The sequence below is a fragment of the Meriones unguiculatus genome, chromosome 14, assembly GCF_030254825.1.
Source record: "Meriones unguiculatus strain TT.TT164.6M chromosome 14, Bangor_MerUng_6.1, whole genome shotgun sequence".
NCBI classification, from domain to species: domain Eukaryota; kingdom Metazoa; phylum Chordata; class Mammalia; order Rodentia; family Muridae; genus Meriones; species Meriones unguiculatus.
In genome coordinates, this window is record NC_083361.1 from 20,356,202 (window position 1) to 20,371,123 (window position 14,922).

The 14,922-nt window shown below is 40.9% G+C and overlaps 1 protein-coding gene across 1 annotated transcript in view; it reads left to right on the forward strand.

The window, feature by feature from the left end:
- Dnah3 (dynein axonemal heavy chain 3) overlaps positions 1-14,922 on the forward strand; it is a 167,569-nt gene that overhangs the window by 93,306 nt on the left and 59,341 nt on the right. The gene's annotated exons all lie outside the window — the stretch shown is intronic.

A 14,922-nucleotide genomic window follows, 5' to 3' on the forward strand; every position in this document is an offset into this window, starting at 1 on the left:
AAGAGTGGTGATGGCTCTGTGGGTGAAGTGTTGTGCTAGAATGAAGTCCTGGCTTTGGATCCTCAGCACCTCTTAAAAATCTAGATGTGGTGACACTGCCTGTAACCCCAGGACTGAAAGGGACGGGCGGATAGATCCAGTGTAGACAGATAGCAAGTTCCAGTTCAGTCAGTAAGAAACCCTGTCTCAAAAATAGCATGGAAAGAGACTGAGAAAGACACCTGACATTGACCTTTGAAACCCACATGTACACAACACACACACACACACACACACACACACACACACACAAAATGAGGAAAAATACATACATAATACATACAGACCGAGAGGCATGCAAGCATACACATATAAACTTACTGAGATTTTTATCAGCATTGTGACTTAATAATTTTGAGCCTTTTTTTTTTTTTACATACTTGGCTTTGACTTAACTTTCTATTGATTTACAGTTTAATTCCTTTGATCGTATCTTTGTCATTTCCCCATATGGATCCTATACATTTTTAGATTTATAACTATTTCTCTCTTGTTTATGACAGTGTGGATAGTATTATGATTTTTTTTATTTTTTATTTTTTTTCAATATAGTTTATTTAGGAACCTTGAACAATCATCTGACCCTGGGGAAAGCCAGCCCACAGCTTAAATAGCCTCTGGGTAGCCAACCCCAGCGTGCCACGTGGGCAATGCAGATAGGTCCACATACATAGAAGCAAGCCAGATCCTCAGCCTTAGCCAAATGTGGAATTGATTGTGACAGAGAGCGCTCACCATCGGGAAGGTGGAAGGCAGAAATCAGCTCCATCTTTAAGGCACAGCATTCCGCAGCTCTCTACAGTTCCCCCTTTTTGTTTTAGACGCCTCAGGCAAGAGTAGAGGTCTGATCTCTGATATTAGAAATAAATTGTTACGCTCAGGATGCGAGGCTAAGCACTGCACTCAGGGTCAGCCGCTTTCGACCCAGAGAAGAGCATGTCTGATTGCATGCAGGTTGATGCCCCAGGTCCCGCCTCTGAGAAAAAGGTATCGGATGGGTCTGATGCTCTTTGGGTGGATGACACCTAAATGAACATCAGTATTATGATTTTTAGTTTAGATTCTGCATCATCGTTTCTGATAGACACATAAGCAGCTTCACACCGGAAAACCTTGACATGTTACTAATAAGTTCCAGATGGATTTTCTTTGGAGTCTGTTCCATGTCATCCTTGTGTCATATCATAAGACCTCATTTCTTCCTCCCTATTTTTTTATCTCCTTATCTCATCCCATTCTCTAGAATTTCTAATATGATTTTGGACAAGAGTGATGAAAGGGGGTCTTAGAATCCTTGACAGAAAAGAGACCCAACCTAGGAGGAAGAAAGCCAGTCCTTGCCTCAGTGCGATGGTGCCTGGGCTTGTTTTGGGCACATTCCATCTATTCCTAATTTGATGAGACGTTCTATCATGAGTGGGTGTCTCAGTTACTTTTCCGCTGCGGTCCTGAAACTCCATGACCAAAAGCAACCCGGAAGTAAAAGGGTTTATTTACTTTACATATCCTGAATCACAGTCCACTGAGGGAAGCCAAGTCAGGAACTCAAGCATGGCAGGAACCTAGAGGCAGGAGCTGATTCAGAGGCCACGGAGGAGGTGCTGGTCTATGTCTTATGGCTCATTCATCCTGCTTTCTTATACAATCCAGGACCACCTGCCCAGGGGTGGCACCAGCCACGTGTGTGGTGCCCTCCCTCATCACACCCCCACCAATCACTGATTAAGAAAATGCCCACAACCTGATCCCATGGGGGCATTTTTTAAATTGGGCCTCTCTCTTTTCTGATGACTCTAGCTTGTGTCAAGTTGACATAAAACCAGCCAGCACACCTGATGCCTTGCTGACTTGACACACAAACACATCACTGTTAAGCCTTAGCCTTTCCTTTCTTGTTCATCCCCAAGATTACACATTAATATCAACATTATAATATAAAACATTTTACAAAGTTAAAAGCTCTCACATCCTTACAAAGTCAAACACTTTAAAAGTTCTGTCTCTAAAAATCCAAGCTCTTTTAAAATCCAAAGTCTCAACAAAACTCCAAAATCTCTTTAAAAATTCAAAGACTCTTGGGCTCTAGTGAAATAAAATATTTTATTTCACGTGGGAAGAACCAGGGCACAATCACAACGTGAACAAAGCAAAACCAAATTCCAACAGTGTAAATAACTCAGTGCCCAGTGTCTGGGATCCACTCAGGATCTTCTGAGCTCCTCCAGAGCGGTTGGGTCATTTCTCTGACTCTGCTCTGCACAGTGCACACAGCTCATCTTCTAGGCTTCGGCCAGCTCTACTCCGTAGCTGCTGCTATCCTTGGAAGTCTTCCCATGGTACTGTTGTCTCCAAAACGCTGAGGCCTTTCACTACAACCTGGCTGCACTTTCACCAATAACCTCTCCTTGACCCTTTTCACGGTACCAAGCCTCAAAGGCTCTCTAATGACCCCTTCATGTCAAAATGAATATCACCCGGGAGACTCTTACACACTACCACGTTTGGCTGCCAGCACAGGGGATCGCCTAGGCAACCTCTAGGATACATTGACCCTGAGCAAACACTTCCCAGAAGATTCCATCTCGGTGGTGCTGGTCTCCTCAGCTCTAGCTAGCCAGTATCAGTTGTCCCAACAAAGCAAAGATTTTACTTCAGTGGTACTGGTCTTCTTCTTTTTAATAAGTCTTGATTTTTTAAATTAAATTTTTATTTTTTATATTAGTTACAGTTTATTTACTTTGTATCCCAGCTGTAGACCCCTCCCTCATCTCCTCCCAAGCCCCCCCTCCCTCATCTCCTCCCAAGCCTCTCTCCAAGTCCACTGATAGGGGAGGTCTTCCTCCCCTTCTCTCTGACCCTAGCTTATCAGGTCTCATCAGGACTGGCCGCATTGTCCTCCTCTGTGGCCTGACAAGGCTGCTCCCCCCTCAGGGGGAGGTGGTCAAAGAGCCAGCCACTGAGTTCATATCAGAGACAGTCCCTGTTCCCCTTACTAGGGAACCCACTTGGAGAATGAGCTGCCATGGGCTACATCTGTGCAGGGGTTCTATCCATGAATGGTCCTTGGTTGGAGTATCAGTCTCAGAAAAGACCCCTCTGCCCAGATATTTTGGTACTGTTGCTCTCCTTGTGGAGCTCCTGTCCTCTCCAGATCTTACTATCTTCCCCTTCTTTCATAAGATTCCCTGTACTCTGCCCAAAGTTTGGTTATGAGTCTCAGCATCTGCTTTGATATACTGCTGAGTAGAGTCTTTCAGAGGCCCTCTGTGGTAGGCTCCTGTCCTGTTTCCTGTTTTCTCCTTCTTCCAATGTCCACCCGTTTGTCTTTCTGAGTGAGGATTGACCATCTTACCCAGGGTCCTCCTTCTTGCATAGTTTCTTTAAGTGTACTGATTTTTGTAGGTTTATCCTATATTATATGTCTAGTATCCACTTATATGTGAGTATATACCATGTGTGTCTTTCTCCTTCTGGGATACATCACTCAGGATGATCTTTCCTAGATCTCATCATTTGCCTGCAAAGTTCATGATTTCCTTGTTTTTAATTTTTGAGTAGTAGTCCATTGTGTAAATGTACCACAATTTCTGGTCTTTTGTTAATCAGAGCTGATTCTTCAGCCCCAGCTGACCAGACACCACAGATTCTTTATTCAATATTATAATGGCCCTGAGAGAGGTTTTAAACTTTGCTCTGAACTTTATAAGCTAAGTCTCCATCATCTGCATTTCCATCAACATTCTTATCTTCTAGGTTCCTATAGAACAGCCCACTGAGCTCTCAACAGTCAATGGATTTTTTTTTATCCCAAAGTTCCAGCGTCCTTCCACAATCTTCCCCAAAACAACATGGTCAGATCTGTCACAGCAGTTCTCCACTTTCCTGGTACCAATTCCTGTTTCATTTACTTTCCTACTATTGTGAGGAAGCATCACGATCAAAAGCAATTTGAAGAAGAAAGGGTTTATTTCACTAACTTCCATATAACAATTCATCATCAAAAGCATTTTAAGGTAGGGACGCAAGCAAGGCAAAAACCTGGAGGCAAGAGCTGGTGCAGAGGCCATGGAGGGCTGCTGCTTACCGGCTTGCTCCTCATGGCTTGCCCAGCCTGCTTTCTCATACAACCCAAGACCACCTTTGCAGCTGGTGGTCATCAAGCACTAAGAAAAATGCCCCACAGGCTTGCCTACAGCCCAATCTTATGGAGGCATTTTCTCAATTGCTGTTCTTTCCTCTCAGCTGACTGTAGTTTGTGTCAAGCTGACATAAAAACTATCCAGCACAGTGGAGGTTTGTGAATATGAAAATCATATGACATGTGATTTTTCTTCTTTCCATGTTAACAACATAGATTGCAAAACAATTTCCAAATGTTGAGCCAGCTTTACATACCTGTAGTCAATCTTCCTTGGTCAATTTGCTAATGTTTTGTTGAGGACTTTGCATGTGGATGTGCATGAGAAATGGTTATTCTTGGTTTTGGCATTTGGATGATGCTGACCTCGTAGAATGAGATGTGTTTGCTAGAAGAGATGATGGACACTGGGCATCATTTCTAAAATATTTGTGAGAGTTCACCAATGAATACAACCTAGCCTGATGCTTTTATTGTTTTTTGCTTGTTTGTTTTTGTTTTGGGGGTATTAACTGTGGGTTCAGTTTCTTTAATGAAAGTAGAGTATAGAAACTATTTCTCTTTATGTTAATTTTGATAAAATATCTCTCGTGAAATTGGATCTGTCTCATGTAAAGTATCAAATTTATAAGGTACCCTTGTTTATGTGTCCCTTCATTATTCTTTTAATCTCCATGTCTTCTCTTTCCCAATATCAATAATCTGTTTTTTCCCTTTTTCTTTGTAACACTGGCCAGAAAATATATCAATTAACCTTCTCAAAGACTGACTGCTTTGGGTTCTGTGGATTTTTCTCCAGTAATTTTTCATTGCCAATTTTATTGTTTTCTGTTATACTTTTATTATTTATTTTGGATTAGATTTATCCTTGTTTTTCTAGTTTTCTAAAATGTACTTACATTGTTGATTTTTAAATATTTTTCCTTTTCTGCATTGCTAAAATCTTCTCTATGAATTACTTTCACCACATCCCACAGGTATTGAAATGCATTTTAATTTGCATTTAGGTCGTAATAATTTTAAATTTCTCTTGGTCTTTTTTTTTCTCATATGTGCTTTTCTGTGGGTACATGTGTGCGTGCATAGATGGAGACCCACAGTTAATGCTGGCAGTCTTCTTCAGGCCCTGTCCACCTTATTCATTGAGGCAGAATCTCTCAGTTGAACCCAGAGTTCGACCGTGTAGCTAGTCTGTCTAGCCAGTTTGCTATGGAGATCCCTCCGCGACCTTCTGAGTGTCAAAATTACAGGCAGCCTGCTGTCTTAGTTAGGGTTCTATTACTGTGAAGAGACACCATGACCAAGGCAACTCTTATAAAGAATAGCAGTTAATTGAGGCAAACTTAAGTTTCAGGGGTTCATCCATTATCATCACAGTGGCAACCATGGCAGTGCCCAGGCAGACATGATGCTGGAGAAAGAGCTGGGGGCTCTACATCTTGATCTACAGGCAGCAGAAGGAGACTGTGTGTCTCACTGGGCGCTCCAAGCCTGCCTCCACAATGACACACTTTCTCCAACAAGGCCATACTTCCTAATAATGCCACTCCCTTGGGCCAAGCATTCAAACACATGAGTCTGTGGGGGCCACACCTATTCAGACCACCACAGTTAACAAGCCCAGCCTGGTGTTACATGGGTACTATGGATATAAACTCTGGTCTTCACCACTGTTGGTCTTGCAGCCATGCTTTAGCTCTGAGATTTGAGGTCTGAGTCATCTCTAAGACTTTGGTACTTTATTTTGATTCATGTGTCAGTTTCATTTAATCTTGAAAGACTTCAAGATTCTTCTAGCTATGTTCCTTTTTATTGGTTTCTATTCTAATTCTGCTGTGGTTTACAATCATGGTGCTCATTTTAACTATTCTCTGACTCATTTTCTGACTGATAGAGGTTATCAAATGGTCTCAGTCATAATATTGGATTTTTCCCATTTCTTCTTGATACTCTATCCATTTTTCCTTGTGTTTTGTCATTCTATTCACATTTAAATGTGAAAACAGAAAGTAATTAAAATTTCTTCTCGTTCTAGTTATAAACGAGGCTGAATTTTATATATAGTGATAGCTTGCTTTTCATGTGTTATTTATTTAATGTTCTATTGTAGGTGGTATTTTTGTTTTTGTTTTGACAGACTATGTCTAGACATAGGTCTCCTTTTATTTATTCTGCCTGGAATCTGATTCCTCTGTTTAGTCAGCAAGAGAAAGTTGTATTTTCTCCCTTCTGTATCTATTATATACTATTTCCTTGGTTTTGTTTTATATCCTTTTGAGTGGGTTTTTATTTTAATACCCAGTCACCCTCAACTTCAATTAGTATCCTGGCCACCTTGAATAGTTTTAATCAGACCTTTGCATATTTTGGCCCCTGCTATTTTTTTAATGTAACAGTTAAAAGTACACACTCCAAAATAAAACCACTAGGGCTGGAATTCTGGCTTCCACACTTTGAAGTTGGCAGGCTTGGAGCAAATTCTTTAGCCCCTCTCAATTTCCACAGTTCTAAAATACGTACAACAATAATAAAACATGTCTGTGGTGTTCCTGGAAGGATTACATGAGCAGATACATGTAAAAATACTTAAGATAAATTATAGTGTAATGATGTCACATAGTGTAATACATAAAGTGTAATAGTGTTAGAGTTTTATATAGATAACAGGATAATAGTGTTAACCAAGCATTGTCAGCAGATATCCATCATTATCACCGTTGTCATTGTTCCTAATAGGCTGGACATCTCACTTTTGATCTCATCTTGCCATTTCATCTCAGCCTTTTTCTCCCTTATGCTTTTCTGTTCCTGTTTCTTTTGTTCTTTTTGGCTGACGCCTTTTGCACCTTGATGAGGTTGCCAACCCATTTCCTGAAGCCAGCGAGTCACACACTGAATGCTCTTCAGAGATACACTCCTCAGGTTGGCCTCCATGCTGCCCTTTACACTGCATTTCCATATATTGTTTTCTACTTGCCTCAGCCCTCAAGGTTAGTCTTTTTACCCTCTGTGCCTACAGTCATGGTTCATGGGTTGCCTTTGATCCCACTCTTAGCCCATTCGCCAATGACATCTTTCCTTCCTCTTTGCAGCAAGAGAGCCAGGGACATGAAAGGTTTCACGTCTTTTTCCAGGTAACTTCCTCTGTAATGTCCATGTGCACTCTGGTGACCTCAACTCTTCCTTCTTGTCCTGTCAACTGCCAGCAGGCACAGTCAACTGGCTTCTTCATATACTTCCTTGGACCTAACTGCTTAGTAGTTTGGAGTCAGAAAGGGCTTTGGTAGGCTGAGAAGATGGCCCAGTGCTTCAAGTATTTGTCACACAAGCAAGAGAGCTGAAGCTCAGATCCTCAGAATGCACGTAAAGTGCCCAGTGAGTGTGGCAGTAGCCTCAGAAGGTAGAAACAAGGGATCCCCAGAGGAAGCTGACCTAACGAGACTAGCCATGTTGGAAAGCTCTGGGTGTGATTGAGAACTTTCCTCAAAACCAGTAAGAAGGATGATCCAGTATGATTTCCAACAGTAGCTTTGGGCTGCATGCACACATATACCTGTACACATGCACAAACACATGCATGTGAGATGCATGCATACATGCCACACGCACACACACATAAAAGAAATAAGCAAGCAAACGCTGTTGGCAAGAGTAAAATGACCCACCTCAAGTGACCGGTGTGAACAAACGGTTAGAAAGTCTATCTTTCCTTTTGTCCCCAGGATAACTATCTCCTGGTAGTTTTCAAACTTATCATTGATGTAAGTTATGATTAGAGTAAATAATATTCATAAGACATCTTTAAAATGGATCTGTGCTCTAGATTAAAAAAAAAAAAAACAGCTGAATGGCCAAGATCCAGTGGCAACATATAATCAACTAATGCCAACTGCTAGAAGCAGCCTTTTCTATTTGTTTAATATGTGCATGATAGCTCTGTGGCTCCTTACGTTGGAGGCCATTTCTCTGAATCTACAGTGTCAAGTGTTAGGACACCATCTCCTTCCTCATTGTGCTCTGTGAATCTCTTGACCTCTCAGCTATGGAAAAAAAGAAAAAAGACAAGGATGATGTCACCATTCCCCAGAACAGTGGCCAGCAGGCAGGTGAACAGCTGCTTAATTTTCAGTGCCTTTTTTGAGCAGCCACCGGGGAAAGACCAGACCTCCTTTCCTTTCTTCTGCAATTGCTTTATTTGCTTCCGGGCTGGTCAGTTTTCCGTTGTTGATATTACAAACACCTGAGATGGTCAACTAGAAGGAAGCTCGCAGCATTGGAGATCTCAGCCCATAGTGAGTTGGCCTACTGGTTTGGGGCCTGAGGCAGCACATTACAGTGGCAGCACATGGTGACGGGGAAGCCAGGAGTTGAAGAACAACTGATGTCTGCAGGAACATGTCTCATCTGGATTCCTTCTACAGGACCCTGCCTCCTAAAGAGCTTAGTCGTTGTCTATAGTGATTTTCCCAGACTTAGCATAAACTCAGATCCACTTCAAAGACGTGAAAAATGGTCATGCTGCCCAAAGAACATAGCTGGTAGGTCCTGTTTAGTTAAATCTTTGTTCTTTGGCCTAAATCAAGGCACAGACTAGCCCAATAACACAAAAGAAGGAGAAAAATGTTACTGTTACACACTTGTACTATTTCTTCTTTTCTTTCTTTCTTTCTTTCTTTCTTTCTTTCTTTCTTTCCTTCTTTCTTTCTTTCTTTCTTTCTTTCTTTCTTTCTTTCTTTTTCAGGGTTTTTCTATGTAACAGCCCTGGCTGGCCTAGAACCCACTCTGTAGAACAGGCTGGTCTCAAACTTACAGAGATCTGCCTGCCTTTGATTCAAAGTGCTGAGATTAAAGGCATGCTTTAAAGGTATGGTGCATCACTCAACCCACTACCTCAGGAACCTAGTAAGGTAATGGTACTGTAAGGAGGATCGTGGGAAAGTTATCAAAAATTCTGAAAATTATCACTGGCAGTGATCAATATGGAGAAAGTAGACTGTGAAAAGTAGAAAAGCTGCAAAAAAGGCCAAGAGAATCCCACAATCAGGGAAGTCCTATCATAATGCTGGAGAACCTCAGCTGGGGGAAGTTGGTCAGTAAAAACTACCTACAGTATTTGCACAATTCCTGACTCATGCTGGCATGGATGTGAGATGAGCTTGTGGGAGCAGAGTGACTCAGAAAATTTGGGTAAGTTTCTGGGGACGGGGGACTGGTGGTGCAGTGTTCAGATTGTCTAGGAGTGGCAACTCCTTCCCTTAACCCTTGTAGCCGCAGCCATGTATCTATTGATCTTTGAATTATACCAAGGAAGTGAGTAAGATAAACTGGTCGCAGGGAAGAGTTTTCTTGGTTATATTACAACAGGGAGATGGGACATTTGTGGGGAAAGGAGATAGGGGGAGAAGAAGAGGATGATCCAGGAATTTCTGATGAATAGAACACACCTTAACTGAATGGAACTGATACTAATAGACACCCTCATATTTGACGTGACTTAATTTTTTTACAAAGGTGCGCGATAATTAAATAGTAAAACTAATCTTTTCAGCAAATGGTGCTAGCACAGCTGAATAGGTGTGTAAAAGAATGAACTTAACCTTCACTTTATTGTATATCAGAACTTAATCAAAATGCACCAGACCTAAATCCAAAAGGTAAAGCTATAAAAACGTTAAAAAGACTTTAGGAGTGACTTGGATGTCTGGAAAACAGAGGTGGAAATGCCAGCACAATCTTAAGACTTTTCAAGGAATAAATGGGAAAATTGGATCACAGCTATCAGAAGAGGTGGGCAATGGCTGAAAAATTATTACTTCAATAGCAAAGCAAAATAGGAAACTTGACCAGAAAAGAGCAAGGGGGGAGGGAGAGGCTATTGTAGAGGATTAATATGGTCTGCGGAACTCCCCTGCCAGTCAGCGGGAGATACCAGAGCCCTGGTGTCAAACAAATAACCTCAGAAAGTTGGTGCGAAATTCTCAGTTACAGACATTTTTTAAGTGAAAAAAAAAAATCAAAAAGGAAAATGAAAAACATATAAAATAAACTAAGTATGTTGAAAGCTGTAAGGGGAAACAACAAGACAAGCTTGCCGGGCTAACCAATTTTTCAACATAAGTTTTAAAAAATCGGTATTCCAAGCAAAGATAACTTGGAAACAAGCAATTGTTGATGTTCTAATATATGACAAAAATCTACTTTAAAAATGTAGAAGAGATAAAGATGGTTACTGTGATGGTTTGAATAAAAATGGCCTCCATAGACCCAAAGACACACTGTTAGGGGGTGTGGCCCTGCTAGGGTAAGTGTGCCCTTGTCAGAGGACAATCACTTCCTGTCACCTGCTGATCCAGCTGTAGAACTCTCAGTTACTTCTCCTGCACCATGTCTGCCTGCAGGCCACCATTCTTCTGTCACGATAATGGTCTAAACCTCTGAACTGTAAGCTAGCTTCAATTAAATGTTTTCTTTTATAAGAGTTGCCTTAGTCTTGGTATCTTTAAAACCCTAACTAAGACAGTCACTTCATATGATTAAGGAAACAGTCCAAGAAGATGTTACAATTCTAAACATGTATGCACCAAAATTCTGGTACGCTCAATTTCATAACACATACAAATTGATATAAAACCAGATTAGCCACAATGCAATAGTAAGTGGGTAGCTTCAGTATCCAACCTCAAAAATAAACAAGTCAATACAACAAAAAAATAAACAGATATCTGAGTTAAATCACATCACAAATCAAATGTATATAACAGACATAATATCCCATAAAAGCACTGCACAATACATTCTTCTCAGCACCCCAGGGAACTTTTTATACAACAGATTATATACCAGAACATGAGCAACAGTTAACAAATACAAAACAGTAAAATAATCTATTGTATTTTATCTGTTCCTAATAGAATAAAACTAGATATCAAGATCAAGAGAAACTAAAGAACACAAACAAAATCATGGAGATTGAATAAAATTCTATCAAGTGATGACTGAGTCATTGAGAAAATCAATGGAAAACAAATTCTAGAACTGAGTGTAAATTAAAACACAACATAGAAAAACTTGTAAGATAAAATTTAAGAAGCCCTAAGACAATGTTTAGAGCTGCAAGTGTTTACATTTAAACAGAGAGAGCTCTTGCTGAATGTAGGACTGAAGGGAAGTCCCTCAAGAGGAAGGGAAAGATGGGAAGAAGGGGAGGAAAGAAGGGAAAGGGAAAAGAGGGGGGAACAGAAAAGGGAAGAAAGGGAAAAAGGAGGAAAAGGAAAAGGTAGAAAAGGAAAAAAGGGGAACAGAGAAAAGGAAGGGGGAGGAAGGTAATTGGTGATAGAAAGTGGACAAGGCAAGAGTTGCTAGACATTGATAATCATTGAGCTAGTTAGTGGTTGGTACCTGATGGTTTTTAAAAATATTATTATTATTTTGTATATTTAAATTTTACTTTACAACAATGACTACTATATTAATGAATACTGGATTAAGTGACTTTTAAAAGCATAAGGACAACAGTGTCCTTTGCTTTACAGAAGCTTTTCAGTTTCATGAGGTCACATTTATTGATTGTTGCTCTTAGAGCCTGTGCTCTTGGTGTTCTGTTCAGGAAGTTGTTTCCTGTGCCAATGAATTCAAGGCTCTTCCCCACTTTTTTTTCTAAGTGGTGTTTCTGGTTTTATGTTGAAGTCTTTGATACACTTGGACTTTAGTTTTGTGCAGGATGATAAGTATGGATCTATTTGCATTTTTCTACATGTAGACATCCAGTTAGACCAGCACCATTTGTTGAAGATGCTGTCTTTTTTCCAATGCATGGTTTTGGCATCTTTGTCAAAAATCAGGTGTCCATAAGTGTGTGGATTTATGTCAGGGTCTTCAATTCCATTGATCCACCATTCTGTTTCTATGCCAGTACCATGCAGTTTTTAGTATTGTTGCTCTATAGTACAGCTTGAGATCAGGGATGGAGATACCTCCTGAAGATCTTTTACTGTAGAGAATTGTTTTAGCAATTCTGGGTTTCTTGTTGTTCCATATGAAGGTGAGAATTTTTTTTCAAGGTCTGTAAAGAATTGTGTTGGTAATTTTATGGGAATTGCATTGAATCTGTAGATTGCTTTTGGTAAGAGGGCCATTTTTACTATATTAATCCTGCCAAGCCATGAGCATGGGAGATCTTTCCATCTTCTGATATTTTCTTCTAATTTTTTCTTCAGAGACTAGAATTTTTTTATGTAGCCCATGGCAGTTCAGTATCCAAGTGGGTTCCATTGTAATAGGAACAGGGACTGTCTCTGACATGAACTGATTGGCCTGCTCTTTAATTACCTCCCCTGAGTGGGAAGCAATATTACCAGGCCACAGAAGAAGACACTCAATGAGACCTAATTGACTAGGATCAGAAGGAAGGAAAAATAATACCTCCCCTATCAGTGGACTTAGGGAGGGGCATGCATGCAGAGAGTGGAGGAAGGGAGGGATTGGGACAGGAGGAGGGAGGGAACCACAGGGGGGATACAAAGTGAATAAAGTGTAATTAATAAAGAATTTTTAAGAAGCATAATGATTTTAACTCCTTCCAGGTTTGATTTTTGTTCTAACTAAGAAATGCCGTTGGGGACTGAAGTGATGGCTCTGTTTTTAAGGTGCTTGCCTCACAGTATAATGATGTGTTTGAGTCCACCACATTAAAGAGCTGGGTGTGGCAGCTGGTACTTGTAATCTTAGAGATTGAGATGGGAGGCAGAGACAGGCAGACCCTAGATCTCACTGACCAGCTAGCCTACACTACTTGGTAAACTTCAGACCAATGAGAGACCCTGTCTCAAATGCAATGTAGAAGAGACCTGAAAAGCCATACCCACGGTCCTCTGACTCCACATGCTGTGCTCACAAGGACATGCATGTATCTGTGGGTGTGAGCACACACACACACACACACACACACACACACACACCTTTGTGGAATCAGTATTCTTATAGTCAATAATGAATATCTGAAGTTCAAGAGAACCTTTTGTTTCACAATTGTCTTCTGCTATACCTAAGGACAATTAAATATCTTTTGTTAAAGACAAGGTCTTAGATGTGTTTCTGGCTGGCCTCACAAATTGCAACTCTCCTGTTATAGTTTTCTAAACACTAGGATTACAGGCTTCCCATTACACATAGATAATTTTTTTGTTTTCGTTTGTTTTTTGAGACAGGGTTCCTCTTTGTAGTCTTGACTGTCCTGGATTCGCTTTATAGACCATGTTGGCCTCGAATTCACAGAGATCAGCCTGCCTCTGCCTCCCCAAGTGCTGGGATTACAGGCTTGTGTCACCATGCTCAGCTATAGCTGAAGTTTTTTTAATCAGTGTATTAAAATTGTGTATGTCCTATGTTCTCATTGTTATAAAACACCTGCTCGTCAGGGTGTTATCGCATCTCTAATATATTAGTGCACCTGGAGAAAGGGCTGGAGGAACTAGCATCAAAGGTTGATTTCTACACGTGAGATTTATTCATGTGTGGCACATGAACAGACATCTACTTGTTCCATATGGACAGCCAGTGATAGAGCAAAGTAAGGATAGCATAAAAGTCCAAATTAGTAAACAACGAGTTTCGTTGAGGTTACTCACAGGAATATGGGTGAGGAGTTACAAGAGTGGAAATGACTAAAAGACAGCTGCATCACCAAAGTTCACCCTAGCATGAGTGACAGTTCACAAAAGCTGGGACCATGGAACACACTGTACAACATGCAGACAGTTCAAGCTAGAGAGTTTAGAGAAGTGTTCCTTCCCAGCAGCTCTGTTGTTCTAAGAGTGTCTCTTAGCTGTCCTTACTGCTTATATAGACTTGGGAAAGGAGAGCTCTAGAGTATCTGGCTGGTTTCAGGGACTTCCTGAAGCCTTTGGGTTGTTTACTTCCTGAGCTGAAGGGGAGAGCCTTCATCCTGGATAAAATGTTTCCACTCCTTTTAGAATAACCTCCAGCCTCTTAATGACATTCCCTCCAAGATGGAAGTTTTATCTGGGAGAAAATTGCTGTACAACAGAGATTTAGAGTTATTTATTACTTTCTTTTTTGTTGTTTACAAATGTGTTGCTCTTATTATTAAGAATAGTTTGGCAAGGGCAAGAGATAGGAACACTGTCTGCTCCTCCAGAGGTCCTGAGTTCAATTCCCAGCTACCACAAGGTAGTTTACAACCATCTATACTGGAATCTGGTGCTGTCTTCTGGCATGCAGGCACACATGCGGATAGATCATTCATACATAATAAAATAAAATAAAATCTTAAAAATATAGTTTGGCTTGCTGGGGTTGGGGTGGGGCTGTGGAGATGGCTCAGTCAATAAGTCAATGCTTGCCTTCCAAGCATGAGGACCGGAGTTGAATCTCAAGAATCTACATAAAATGCCAGCAAAATGCCAGCACAATGGTACCAGCCTGTACTCCCAGTGCTGAGGAGCACAAAGATAGACTAGCCAGTCTGTCAGTCGGTGAGTTTTAGGTTCAGTGAGTGACTGTCTCCAGAGACTTAAGGCGGAGCACTACCAAGAAAGACACGTGACATCAACTCTGACGCCCACAGCCATGAGCACATCCATGCATACACACCTGCTGGCGCACATGCATATACTCACACTAACAAGTATACGCATCACACATACACTACAGAGAGATGGGGAGACAGAGAAAGGGGGATACTGTAACTGACTACGTCATCCGAGCACTGGAGAGGCTAAGGGGAG